Source organism: Barbatula barbatula (genome assembly GCF_947034865.1).
Source record: "Barbatula barbatula genome assembly, chromosome: 7".
Lineage (NCBI taxonomy): Eukaryota > Metazoa > Chordata > Actinopteri > Cypriniformes > Nemacheilidae > Barbatula > Barbatula barbatula.
Window position 1 is genome coordinate 23,947,359 of NC_136770.1, and position 15,499 is coordinate 23,962,857.

Below are 15,499 nucleotides of genomic sequence, written 5' to 3' on the forward strand. Positions count from 1 at the left end.
TTTATAAAGCATCAGTGTAAATCTTCACTTTATTATACTTACACGTGACATTGAGATAAAGGCCATACGTCAATGTGCGCATGCGTACGGAGGGCGGCGTTTGCGTGAGTTCATGTGTCTTACATGCACAGAAAAATATTTTTGTTTAATAATGACTTTTGTTAAAATTGATATTGTTGCAAACATGCGCGATATCCCTTCAGAATCAGCACTCGGCAGAAATGCAATTCACGCTGTAATAACGAGAACCGTGGCATTCCCTCTTGCTTAAGTTATGTTTTATGGTAACACTGGTTAGGTCATGAAGAATGTGTTTTTTGTTTATGTTTACGTTAATTCTGCAATAACACAGTAATCTTATCTAATTGACAAAAGTAAACGTGTATATTACTCAACAGAAATATGAGTAAACTGATTAAATTGTGACAACGGCCGCCATTTTGAATGTTTCCGCGTGACGCTTCATCGGTCAGGTGCATCTGCAAATTTGCGATTACAAAACCATTGCAGATAATTAAACGTGTTTTCCTTCGGAAATAAATTGTAAAAACCTGGAGGGATGTTTTATATATATATATATATATATATATAATTTCGGCTTAAAATAACGTGAGCCAAAACCAATAACCACACAAGATGTGACGTCAAATTACAACAGGTAACGTAAAAGGTCGAATGCTTGTGTACATGATTCGCCCCTTTGTGATTTTTTTATTTGTATCTGTTTTAGTTCTGTTGTTGACTGTTATTATCTGTATATTGTTTTAAGCAATAATAAATAAGGTCGAATTCTTGTGGGTATACATTGCAAAAACAGTTCTGTATTTATTCATTATAAATGTCGCTGTGGGCATCTTTCATGGACTTTTATTATTACCTATACTACTTGGTATCAACTCCCAGCAAACTTTAAAGTCAAGGACTGAATTTGGACCATTTGGGAAAAGATCTACTGTACAGGTGAACCCCAAGTATGTGGGAACTGAGCAGATCTACGACCTGGATTAGATGTTGTACCCCATCGTTACATAACGTCAGATCAACTATTTTTCCCGTTTTTTACTGCGAGGACTCATCTAGACGTTTTCCTTTTTCAACAAGGTATTTAGCTATGGTCAATGCCCTCTTTAGATCAACCATTCTTGCATGCTTTATATCTTTCATATAAAGAAAAAAATTATTGATCTGATTTGCTTCGATTTCGATTCGTGACATACGTGATTCCGTTTAATCATCATTGTTTATAACCAAAGTTACGCTTGTGGAACTGAAATAATAAATGTGCTTTTTGATACGAAACGAACACAAAATACTTTAAATAATCTATTATATAATGAGTCTGTTATATATTTTCTTCAACACGCCCGTGCATCTCCTGCGGCTGTTGGCGCTCCGCTCCTGGTTTTGCGGCTTACCGCGCTTGAACCCGAGCTCGAGCTCCGTCAGCAGCCACACACAGCGCTCACAATGCTGAAAACGATTTATATTTTATTTTTATACGTATTGTGTTTGAATTCACAACATTACGTAGCATTATTGTTGTTTTTATAATAATAATAATTATTTTTATCGTGGGAGTTATTGCTCTTTTTCCTCCTTGGCCTATTTTGACAGTATTATAGTTTATCATGAACATTGTTTTTCTCATCAACAGTATCGTTATTACGGGGTTTAGTAATGCTACAGTCTTTCTCTTCTTCTTTTTCCATCTTGAATTTGTATATATGCCTATAAGTTCCCATTAGGCCCTTTACATTTTATGTGTACATTTCTCATTCAAAATATGATATAAAGTAATCGTGGCAGTTACCAATGCTACAAGAATGCTGGAGATGTCCAGTCGGGCTTTCTCATTTTTCTATTCAAGAAAAACAAAAAGTGAACTTCCTGTTTCGGGGTGGTCCACGGAGTCTGAGAGAGAGAAGGAGAGGGAGGGGGTGGTCTCACATTCTCGCGCTGCCGCTGTAACTTCGGGCTCCGGGGACCGAATATGGATCTCCGCCGCTGATTCTCAAACTCAACTTTTGTGAAGTTTTGCGGAGTTCGTGTTGCCGTGCGCGCGGAGAATATTCCCAGCAAAATGAGCCTTGGAGTTTAGATCCCTTATCTGCATCAGTGTGTGTGTGTGTGTGTGTGTGTGTGTGTGTGTGTGTGTGTGGAGAAAGAGGGGCTTTATTGGAAATTCTCGAACCCCCATTGGGACGCTCTCGGCTTTCAGCTCGGCGCAAGTTTTCCAGGGAAATTTCGGGATCATCACACAAGCGGATGAAGGAGGAATCCCGTGTTTTAAGGTAACGTTGAACATTCTATCACGAATGCGTTGGTTTACTGTAGAGTACGTTGCGATGTGTGAATAAGACCTTTGGGCACCTTGAGTGCTCCCTAGTAAGTGTGCTGGAGTGTTTGCGCATTGATTAACAATCCAAACATGTGTGTCTATTACACACTCTTCCGTGGAGAGACACTCGAGTAATGGTATACACGAAGTGTTTAAACACACATACATAGAAACACTAAAGAACTTCATTAGATCTGTGCAAAGCTCGTGAAACATTTACACTAAAGCCGTTGAGCTCGCAAATGTCTTGACGTTTGACTTTTTTATGTTTAGCATGAACATCTGTTTAATGAATTGTGTTATCTTGCCGTTTTAAAGAGCTGAATCTTGTCGTTTAAGGGTCTTAAAGGCCAGTGAAGTTTGTATGATGGTGGTCCGTCCCGGTGGTCTCGGTCGCTCAGACGTTGCATTTAGAGCGTTTAAAGGTTAGGTGGGAGTTTGCGTGAAACGTTTAGATCGATACATTTTATTTATCGTGAACGTTTACAGGTCTTCATATGTGATGGTTTTGCGTTAGTTCTGTATTGGTGGAGGTCACAGTGTTCCTGAATCTCAACAGCTGGTTCTTGTGAGGCGAAATAGTTGAAGTGCCGATAACTTTTCCAAATGTGTCGAACCTGATGCTCGTCCCTACAAATGACTACGTGTCTATGCACAAGCTATTTGAAACACCAATTGTGTTCTTAATATCTGACTGTTTTATATGAGTTCCTCCTTTAAAGATAAACTCGATCCATAGTTTTTTTCATTTGAATTATATCATTTTTGTGGCATTTTACGATTTGATTTGTTGGCATGAACTAGCTTATTTATATATAACATATATACATATTTGTTACATATATATATACACGTTTATTTCCTTTTTTTAAAATAGAAAATTTGTCTGACATTTTTTATATTTGGACTGCAAGGGTTTAGTAAAATATATACAGATGATTCAATATATCCGTAAAAAATTAATTCTCCGAGCATTTTTATGTCACGTCCAAGCATGTACTGTTGGAATTGTCCATTTGCATTAACTAACATTAACAAATGCTGTTAAAGTATGTTGCTTGTTGTTATGTTAGCTAATGCATAACCTTATTGCAAAGTGTGTCCACTTATATTTAATAAACAGCAATGGGATCGTTTTCGTCTTCATTTGGGGGTTGGTTGGTATTCGACAGATTTGAGTTATCTTCAAGTGTGTGGAGTGAAGGATATGTAATCTTGACAAATCTGTCTGAATGTCGTGTGAAAATCTCACATGAGCCGGCGTAATTACATCAATAATGAGGCGTTGATGTCTCTGCGTCATGAAGACTCGCTTTTCAGTCCAGCACAATTTCAAAATAACTTAAAGGTTGATCATGTGATATGAACATGCGTTTTATAGTATTTCATCGGGTAACTAATGAGAATGATATTGTTTTGGCTGTATAGAGGAATTTGGAAGCTGTTTTTTCTTCAGTGCAGGTGAATGTGGGTTCAGATCAAACTTTCACGCACTCGGGGTTGATGTGGTATCTTTTGGTGAGGTGAGAAAGACTCAGCAGGGTTTCTTCCTCTCGCCCCTGAACTCATTAGTGTTTGATGGACTTGCATTAGTGGCAAAAGGATTCTGTTAGCATACAAACACACACACATCTGCAGATCCTCCTCAAGATCTTTCAAACCGATTGAAATTTTCTCGCAGGAGAGATTATGAATAAACATCAGCTTTTGTTAACATGCGAAGTGACGGCTTGTACTAATATTTGAATCATATTTTGACGTTTGATGTGAACTTTGAGGTGTTTTGAAGCAAATGGATTGAATTGGTTGTAGGTTGAAATGTGTGTGTGTTTGTGGGTGGCGTCTTTTATGCCGCAAATCTGAGAGAGACGTTCCTAAAGCTCACCGAGGCAGGCGGCAACAAGTGGTCTGTTTTCCGCCAGATTCCTTTTCTGGCTGCGCAGCTAGACGCTCGTGTCACGTGACACTTTCTTTACCTCCCCCCTTCGCCCCCCTCTCCAGCATGGAGACCACCCTCATGGGGATCGTAGACCCCAATCACACCCTTTCACACTCTGTGAACCTGAAACAATCAACTTTTAATAGCAGCTGTCTATCCAGTGAGCGTCCAGGGCCGAGCTCAGATACCCAACCGGAGAGCGCAGAAACTTACTAACCCCCTTTTCCCTTTCTTTTATGCCCCTGAGCTTTTCCTCTGTTCTACTTTCTATCCTTTTTTCTTTCATATGGGATAAGACGGAACAAAACTCAGAAGTGATGCTGAACATCTTCTCTGTGGCTTTACTCGACTCAGCTTGTACAGCGCATGTGTTCTTTCTTCTCTTTCTTTCTTTCTTTCTTTCTCTTTCTTTCTTTCTTTCTTTCTTTCTTTCTTTCTTTCACGTTGTATGCTATTTGTGTTTCTGTAGCCTTATTGGTAAAGCATTGCATCAGGTGGTCAAAGGTTGTCGGTTCGATTCACAAGGAATATGCATATTTATGGCTTGAATGAACCGTAAGTCACTTTGGATAAAAGCGTTGGCCAAATTGATATCTACATTTACATTTATGCAATTTGCAGACGCATTTATCCAAAGCGACTTACATTACATTGTACTATACATTTGTTTTTAATAGTTAATGTAAATGTCATATGAACAACTAACTTTGAAACCATTTTGACTTGTTTTACTGATGCAAAGCAATGTGTATGCATGTTTAATGAAACAAGATCGTGTTAATATATCAGTTTAGTTGTTTGTCCTATAGGCAACATTGATATTAATTTAGACTTTTTTTCAGGTTTCCGGTAACACGTTAGTATAGGGATCGATTCTCTCTATTAACTAGTTGCTTATTAGCATGCGTATTATGCATCTTATGACCAACTTTAGGAAACGTTGCTCACCTCTTATTTAGTTATTCTTAATCTTAAAGTCCCAGTGAACCGGAAGTTGGGATCCATTTTACTTCTGCATTTTGACACATTTCAGAGTGAAATGGAATTTCTAAAGTTAAAATAGTGGGTTTGACTTTCGTCTTTCTCTGCGATTTGATGTATAAAAGCAGCCGTTGCATTTTCTAAATGGAAATGGCAGCAGACTAGGGCTGGGCATCGATTCTGATATTCCGATTAGATTCTGATTCACAAGCTCTCGATTTGACTCGATTCGAGTCAATGAATATAGATTAATACAAATCCTATAGATATTTCTTAAAAAAGATCAGTAAACATCAGATTACAATGGTGAATTAAAAAAGAAATGAAGAACCACAATCTTAACAGCTGTATTTTTGGGCACACGTGGGTATATTGAAACAGATCAGTCACATACCTTGATCAAATAGGGTCAGGTTATTTTTCATGTAAGAAACAACATTTTACAAAATTAGCCGCCGTGTTAATTCAGCAATGAATGAACAATACGCTCCATGTTTTAACATCTACCCTTTGTAAAAAGAAAAGGGGCATCTAGTGGATAGTACAAGCAATAACATTCACGTTAAGGATTGTTCAGTGCTTGCAGAACTATGAAAGAAACGATATCTATTCACGGCTTTTGAAAATCGATATTGAATCGACCACATTTAAAAAAAACGATGAATCGATCTTTTACAGCAGACTGACAGTTGAATGGGAAGAGTTAACGGATGCCCCTTTGAAGCCGCATTTGTGATGGATAGTCATTACAGGAAGGAAGTGCATATTCATATTTTAACTAAAGATTATGAGGGGACACAAACTTCAAAAAGAGAATGACATACATTTATAAACTATTTACAATAAATGCTTTAAATTTCATAAAAAAATAGGCATTGTGATTTTGTTATTTCACAGGGACTTTAAGGAATTGGCTTTTATTCAACACTGCTTGCAGTGCATTTAATGTATAATTTTCTTTTATCAGCGTGTGTTTCCTAGGGTCAAACCCAATTGAGCTAAAGGGAGACTTTTTCAATGAACCAATAGTAAGAAACAACCGCCTCTACAGGCCGACCTCTGTGTTCAAGTTAATTCCATCTGTTTGTTTCTTCGCTGGTTTATATAAGGACGTTCTTTCTCGTTCTGTGAAAGATGAGATCTCATCTTTGATCGTTGTGTAGCCCTCAAATTAGAGGTTGCATTATGTTACAAAACCGCCGGACAATTGAGTCTCACAAACAGTCATTGTCCACGATGAGGATGAAGATCGTGAGAGTTTCATACAGATGCTGCAGCGAGAGATCGTTGATCTGTCTCGTTCGCACAGGCCTGTTTTTCCACTCTTTTATTTCCCTCCTTCACTTTAATCCCTCTTGACGTCACGCTTTTGTTGTCTGACTTCTGCCGGCACTGAATGTTGCTGAATGTGCTAAAGAAATAACATCATTTAGTTTAGAAAGTTTCAATAATCTAAGTCAATGGCAATTATTGGATTGGAAATATTTTTTTCATATCTCACTTATCTCATTTATGTCTATGAGAAACAATCGAGATATTAAAGAGTTTATTTGGGCTTGTGCATTTAAAACATGCGTTTTCTGCATTTCATCCTGCGTGTGTGTTTGGTGATGACTCACCGGTGTCCACAGCGCCGTGAGCCGTGAGGGGGCGGTGTTTATTATTCACTCTGTTGTCATGGAGACGGAGGAGTTTTGCGCTCACATCATTGTAATCATGCGTCTTTGATGTTTCCTTCTGTGGCTTTTGCACGCATTTTTTTGTCGTTTGACAAATTGGAAGCAACAAAGCAACATTGTCAAAAGATGTTTCGTATAATTGCTGTAAATGCGAGTTAAGTAAAGTAGATGGTGGCGGGAGGATCATGTGAACGAGACCCGGTAACGTTTATTAAGTTGATCTGCGTTTGAATTGTCAGTATAAAGTAAAACCCGATGTAGAAGGACTGAGATGGGTTTTCATCAGTTCTTCCACCGGAACGCAGATTATTATCTAGACACTGGCAGACGGCCACCGTTATGCACAAACATACGCGCACACGCAAGCACAAACACGCACACACGCAGGTAAACATGCTTCCATGCGATTCTCAAAGTGGCCCCAGAAGTTATGTAAGTTTGCCGTAACCTCACATGCCATTAGATCCGATGCTATAAGATGCTAAGAGAACACAAGCACACATTTCTGCATGCCTCCGTTCACATGTACATGCACACACGCAACACACGTGTGCCCTTCACTCACTGTGTCTCAAAGCTAACCCAATTAGCTCTTTACAGAAATAATATGGTTGGCAAGAGCTGAGAGGAGTTTTGTTTTATGAGCCGTGGGCACGCTGAGAGACTGGGCAGGGCGAGAGAGGTAGACTGACGGAGAGAGAGAGCGCTGCAGATTGTTTGAAATGCGCTGTGAGTCAGATTTATGCCCATGGGCTGCTGCAGCTTCTTGGGTGGGCTGCAGTCGGCCGAATCGACCTATCAGAGACGGAGAAACTGAGATCTGCTTTCCTGCTGTTGCACACTGCTGCCCAAAATCTTTCTTTCTTTCTGTTTAATTTTGTCGATTCCCTCTTCCGCTCATTCTCGTCCTCTTACTAGCATTTAGCAAAATGTTGAAAAACTCGCCTCATTCACCTAGAAAGTTACATTTCAGATTGTCTGAATAAATGTGTTTGCTTAGTGAATGTTTGTTTAGCTTAAGTTTGTTTCCCATTCCTCCAATGGGAATTCTTTTTTATTTGTCTCTTAGATTCATTTCGTGTCTTCTCTCATGTCTTCTGTTGTCATGCAGAATTAAATCTAATGCATTGAGTTAAATGTGTTTGTTAAGATTTAAATCCAGAGAGGATGAGTCTAAACTGTGCGTGTGTTCCTGTGACAGACGTCTTTGTAATGATAACAATGACTTTTTCTGTGCTTTTTTCACTGAAATCACTTCAACTTGCTTATTTATCAATGCTGTTACAGAAAATGGATAATGCTATTTGAACTCATCTAACGCGATTCGAGCAGCATTTTTCTATTCCTGGAGTAGTTATTATACATGAGAGACTAGATTATTTGCACTTTTTAAGATTGTAAAAAAGACATTAAAAATTCAGTATGTGGACTAAATCTTCCAATAGAGACAGTAAGACATATTGTATATCATATATCCAGAAGTCGAACGGACAAGAGAGAGAATTTTGCGTGTTGTTTAGAAAGTTTGTTTCTACATCTTGTTTCCAGTTGAAAGGCAGATCTGATAAGGTCCGTTCCGCTCAGAACGTTTTTCGTGCCAGCTTGCTGTTTGTTTTACAAAACCCCCCGAACAAGCTGAAGTTTCATGGCCCGCATATCCTCAGTAATTCCAGCAGGATCTCTGTGCATCAAATGCGGTGTGTACAGCGTGCAGGAGATGTGATGATAGACCCATTTAACCTGGAATTATCTCACTAGAATGACATTTCTGACTGTATGTTTGAATTCAAACAAATGTCAAAGTTTAATGACTGTATTTGTGTCAACCTTTACCCATAATTCCCGTTGTTAGCATGCTTTTGTTTACACATGCTCTTATGGTCTTCACTAGCCTAAAAATTGTTAAAGTTATTAAACTAACACCTTCAAAAAGTGCTTAGAAATGGTATTATTATTTAAACCTATAGTAATATTGTAGTTGTTCCGAATTAGTCTCCTTCACTTTTTTAAACCTTTAGTATGCAATGCATCATAGTGTTCTTTCTCTAAAGTGTGACGTACACGAGTCAGCTGTGTGGCCACTAATGCTGCGTGAGGTTTTTATGGTAATAGTCGTGCCTGTGAGCTCGTAAGCCTGGCCACTTTATTATTTACAGACGCCTGTGTGTGTCGCTGACCTTTCCCTGTGTCCCGTCTGCATCTGTTTCTCATTGAGACACATGGTTCCTCTGCAGTATTATAATAATTACGTTCATTTATTACATGATCACTCCCCGCACGGCCTCATGTGAGTGTCAGACGCTGGAGTCACCGGGTCACTGTAGCTCTAATACTCAGCGCTTCTTAGGTAATGCTAAACCAATGTCTTAAAATGTATTTCTCTTAGAGTAGCTTTGCTTTATTGCATCATTTTGTGTTTAAGAATGTACGAAAAGTGTGTTCTGTACTATTAACAGCAAATTACATCAATTGAATAGCTTATAGACCACTTGGCAAAATTAAAAAACGCTGGTTCAGAAGCACGTCCGGTTTCTTTAAAAAAATGTTTTATCTTACATTGATAGTTAAATCTTTTAAATACGTTTTTTAAAAGTTCAGCTGGTTGTATTTTGTTCAATAGTTTGTGTCGTGCTAAAGAAACGGACCAGCATTGGACCAGCCTGGTTTACATCTTCTTCTGATGTGGTATGCAATCATTAACATTTTGATAAAAAATAAACAAAACTCTGTTATTAATAAAGTACATAAAGAAAACAGTTAAAACTTGTATCAATATATTGTCCAGATTGACAACTATAAGCGGTTAATCACGATTTAAAGTTGAGATATTACGAGAATTCCAGAATTCCAATTAATATGAATCAAACTGCAGTTAGTTTGTATTAAAGTAAAATTTCAGCTAACTAACACAATAAAAACATATTTACATAATAAAACACATGATTTTTGAAATTTTTTAAAAACAATGTTATCTCATTTTGGAAGGTGTTACAAAATGTTTCTGAATGTTTAAAGAACTCCACTAACAATTTCCATCACTTAATGGGCATGTTAGCACAACGTACAAAGTTTTGTTAGTTACATTGACATCACCTCCCTTCACTCGTAAAGTATGTAGAGTTAGCTGCAATTTTGCATTTCAACAGAGATGGCCATAGAGAGGGAACGTTTCAAATTGTGCCTTTAAACAGATAAATATAGCTTTTTAAGTTGTTCAGGTAACATTAAAGGTTCCTTATTGTTGAATTTTTTGTTTATTGTTGAATATTTAATTCTTCGAAAAGTTATGTATGGTCAAAGGTTTAGGTCGATGCGGATAGTGTAGTATCTATTGGGCACGTGTGGAAGTTAGTTGGGATGTACATGATAGCATCCGCGTGCTCTGACGCAAGTCAATCAACAATCGCCGTCGCAAAGCGAAATTTGTTTATTTATTTTTGTTTGTTTACAAAATGGTAAATTTGTTTAATGCATGGCTGTTCACTTTCAGAAGTTGAAATAATGTGAAATATATGTTGGTTATATTATATCTTTAATGTATTTTATTTAAATTTAAATGATTTTAGAAAAATGTATTTCATATTATTTAGCATGCTATCGCATATAAAAAAATTTCTCAATATCGCACAGCCCTATTTTTTATTAACCCTATTATACGATAAGATATAAATGACACACTTCAACATGAATTATTTTATAGGTAACTAGAGTAAGCGAGTGGATTGCATCTAAATGTCATCTTTGAACTATGACTTGAGTAAAAGAAAAGTTCGGTTGATCTCTCACTTTTTCTTCGTCGCTTTTCAAGTGTTGGGACAGCTGCATTGTTTGTCGGCGGGACAGACCGTGGCTCTGCTTCAGGACAAGCAATGGTGTAGTGTCAGGTACTCCAGCGGATCATCATCCCAGCAGCTGTTGTTGATTCAGCTACCGAACTGATGTTTTTTTCAATCTCAACACATTCGCACATGCATGTAAACACACGGCCCTCAAGCCCCTCCCCTCACGGTGAATTACTCCCCTGACAGCCGAACCCCCAGTTCAAGTTTTCATGTGAGGAAGTCACCTGCCATCAGAGGTGTGGAACAGGACAACATAAACAGAGGAAGAGAGAGATGGAGCATGAAAGAAGATAGAAGAAAGTTGTTTCATCCTAATGACAGCTCCAGAACAAGATTGACCGCAGGCAAGATTCATTTCTAGTGTTGTATTTGAAATGGCAATGTGCTAGTTAGACACTGATCCAGGAACAGCGGTTGGTGCTCATTTAGTAAGTCTTTTGGAAACTTGCCTCAGATAGTTCTTCTTGTAAAATCAGAAATCTCATAATTGTCTTCATTAGAGTTTCAGAAGAGATGTCGACAATGTGTGAAACTGAACTCAGATTTGTCACGTCTGTATCAAAAGTCAATATTATCGAAGATCTCAATGTAAACTAATTTCTCATCAAATGTACACAAATCCAGATTGTTTCCCTCTTCAACCTTAATTCATTTTACACCTCCATTCTCTTCATGAAATTGAACTTACCTTAAACACAACTGAGAACGGATCTGTTTGTAGGTTGTCTCAGGTTTGGCTCATTGGAATGCTGTGATGTGTGTACACACCTGAGCAAATAAGGCCATGATGTTGTCGTCCGCACGTCATTTATAAATGAGACTTAAATATACAACAAAAAGAGGAAATCGAGTGATTGAATTTTTTCTTCTTCTCCAATAAATCCAATGTTTTGGTTTAATTTGAGAGATTTATGATGAGATCTTCTCTGGCACCTGTAGGCGAGAACCTTTTCCTAAAGGATGATGGCTTTCCCGGCTCACCCATTGTTCATTTCTCAGATAAGCAGCTGCGTGTGTGTGTGTCTGTGTGTTCAGGGTTTCCCTGTTGATACACCTGCAGTCATTGACATGTTCTGCCCCGTCAGCTGGACAGCTGACACAGAGATTTACACCTGTGCTCCTGGGACTCTAAAATAGGGTTTTGAATGTGAAACGATCAAATACTTCAAATAATTGCTTATTTTCAATCTGATTGGATGAGTCACAAAGCCGTAGTGAAATATCTCAAACATTCACACCTGCGACCACACACCAGTCGCATTCCTCATCCATGCAAAGTTCCTCACAGTTAGATTAAAGAATTACATTAGCTATACCTATATTATTCTAAATAATAATTGTAATTTATTTTGTGAACATTTGTCGTATGACTTTAATAACATTTGCAGTTAAATGTTCTTATGTTGCAACAGTATGACCTTTGCATTGCACTGCATGGATTTAAATGGTTTATTGATTTTAATGACATATACTTTTCCTTCGTTAGTTAAATATAAAACAGGGATTTTTTTATTCCATAAAATGTGTCACTTTATGTCCACGTATTGGTCCCAACTTAAAGGGGAAGAAAAATCTAATTGGTGTGATTTTTGTACTCACCCTCTCGACGTTAAACATGTTTAGAGAACCTCCGGCATCTTCGCAGCACAAATGAAGATATTTGTGTGACATCTGAGAGATATCCAGGCCTCCTCATAGACATCATGGTGTCAGTTTTTTCCGAGGTGCAGAAAAGTACTAAAGACATCATGTCACGCGTTCACAAGACCTTTTAAGTGCTCTCTTGAATGCTCACCAAACACTGACAAGACAGAGGAGAATACATCCATTAAAGTTGGTATTTTGGTTTGTTTTTCGTACATAAAGCATTCTCGTTGCTTCAAGAGAATTCAACTAAGCCACTATGCGAAGGTGGACCAATTCGGTTCGCTAAACATGGTTAACCATCATGTGGGGGAGTAAAAAAAATCACACAAAGTTGATTTTTGGGTAACCTTCCCATTTAATGTCTTCTGAAGTGAAATGATATAGGTTAGATATCTTATTCAGCAGTAATAAAGCACTATTCCTGGTTTGTTTTAGTTTAATTTTTTCTAAGCAAACTGAAAATATGATTCAATTTCTTAAACGTATCGTTGCTCTTCAGAATACAGATTTATAAACTATTTGAATGACTTAAATTATCGATGTTTGTGCTTTTTGAAGATTCAACAAGTTGAGAACTACATATGAACGTCAGGATATGGATAATGTATTTAAAAGAATCTTTGACGTGTGATGGCACGTGAGTGAGTAAATTATGAATTTTCTGTTGGATTATTCCTCTCATATGAAGGTCTAAATGCTGGTTGTCTTTGGCCACTCACCTGCATTCCCTCACTATGTAAGCAAGATTTTATACTTGGCAGTATTAGAAAGTAACGTTACAAAATGTTTGCTTACCGCATCTGTTTGCTTACTTTTTACGAATAGCACGCCAGTGATTTTGTTCATAAGGTAAAAAGCAATCAGGATTTTTAAGAATGTGGCTGTGTGTGTAGCAGATCTGGGTTTAAAGAAACACAGTCAACAGAGACGCAAATTCATCGGTAGGTTTGGGCCAAACCGTAATAAAAACCAGGAGTATAGCATCTTGTTGACAAACATAATGAGCTATAAACACAACTAGTTTGTCATGTCTAGTGTTTGTTTCCTAAAATACTTTTCTTTGTATAATAAAACCCTCACTTAATTCTTTCCCAAAGGAAGATTGTTTGCTCAAGGATTTCTCATTTTCAGAAAATTCTCAGTAACGTTTTGTTGAACTGACTTTATATTACATGTAAAAACGGAGTTTAGTGCTATAAAATCAATGCAGATTGCACAGCTCAGGTCAATGGTCATTGAAGAATTTAATGAACAATTATTGAGATTTTTTGGTCTCCGATTTTTTTTTGCAGTTTTTGGGGTCTGAGATTTAAAGAGTATTAAATCTCTTAAAACTATTACAATGAAATGTCATGCGGTGTGTAATGTTGCTGTGTGTGAACGTAAGAAGTCTACCAAGTTGTAAAGCCGAAAGTGAATGAATAAAAGTTATTTGCTTGGGAAAAGAGGGAGTCGACTATGAAACACGCGAACGAGTTGTCTGGCGTTGTAATTTCAGTCCCGTGTCAGATTTGCGTCACTGCGTGTTGTGCCCGCCTACGTTCCATTTGCGACGCTGTATGCGGTAGACCAATCACAGCAGACTAGACCATCTGACCTATCAGAGTAGGCTGACAGAAAGAACAGATTAATCGCGAACGAATCATTTGAGATTTAGTCTAGAAGTAAGGTAATAATAACTATTATTATTATTAAATAATGGAAATACCTTGTATGTATGTTAAATTGTTGTTGGACACTCCATAAACCAAAATAGGACCTTAAAAATCACAAAATATTTACTCTTCAATATATACATGTATGTCTTTGGAAAAGCAAATTTCTCTTCATTTGTTCTTCATGTGATCTTTTCTGTGTCAAAGAGATTCAACTGAGACTTTGAGATCTTGTTTGATGACCATTTATATATTATAGCGATGTTTAAATCACGGTTAACTACTGGTAATTATTGTTGTTTGTCCATCTTTGGTTGGGAATCCCTCAAGCTAGGGACGGAGTGTTTGTGAAACCTCTGAGCCGTGTGGTTCACCGCGTTGTCACACACACAAACACACAAGTCCATGAGACTTCGGGCACAGATCCAGTCCACATACAGTTCAGAGGTCTAAGACCACACTGGGCATCTGAGGGTTTTAAAGTAGTTTTAGAACAGTTTTGCTGTAACAACGTATTTAATATTTGTGCAATATTTCTTATATTATTTATATTGCCTTTCGGTGCAGATAGGCAGAGACATTTTTGGGGGTTCGCTCCGAATAATATGCTTCCAAAAAAAATTTCAGACTTTTAGACTTCTATTACATATCTCCCATACACGCACAAACAAAGACAAATCAACTAGATAGTTGTCTTCACCCTCCAGTTGAAGAGGGTTTTAAGACAGATCTGATGGATGTTGAATTCACAGTCGTGTCTGTCTGTAAACAGTGAGACGTATCTAACAGTGTGAAGTGAGACTTGAAGAGTCCAGAGAGACGACCGTCCAACTCTGAGCTCTTCAGCTTTACACGCATCCAAGAGTCTTTACACAATCCACATAACCAGCCACATTGTCTAGCAACCAGTCAGCGGCCCGGAGATGTGTGTCTGTGTGTGTGCGTGGCTTGCTAAGACAGGCTTAGACAAGCCACTAGTCCGCCTGTTAAAATGCTAATGTCCCAATTGGCTTCAGGGTTCAGAGATTTTTCTGGTTGGATATCTTCTGCTGTTGTCGTCTAGACTTTGAACATTTTTGTTGTGCATTTTGCGATAACATCTTAAATATTTGTTTAATGTGCGTTTGGTTACACCAACTCATTTTAAGGGCCTGGTCAAAAAGAAACCATTTGTATAGTTGTAAAGGTTCAAGGTACCAACTGCACATTATTATTTATTTAACAAAAATGTTACATTCCTCTTTTTAAACTTGAGCCACAAATGCAGTTTTTGTTATAATCCTGGAACGGTGCTTTACCAGTTGGATCTTGGTCTCTAATGGACGTCAGTTTTCAGTTGACTCAAGACTGTCCTTGTACATCTCCTCAGTGTGCCAGTTTTCAGAACACAGGTTTAATAGAGCTCACTGCATCCCATC

At 37.8% G+C, this 15,499-nt stretch overlaps 1 protein-coding gene across 2 annotated transcripts in view; it reads left to right on the top strand.

Annotated features, from left to right (window-relative positions):
* The first annotated feature begins 2,124 nt into the window (after positions 1–2,124).
* gli1 (GLI family zinc finger 1) overlaps positions 2,125–15,499 on the top strand; it is a 35,540-nt gene continuing 22,165 nt past the window's right edge. For both annotated transcript variants that reach the window (XM_079460025.1, XM_079460026.1), the window contains exon 1: positions 2,125–2,291. The gene's annotated coding sequence lies outside the window, so the exon portion shown is untranslated. The remainder of the gene's footprint in view (positions 2,292–15,499) is intronic.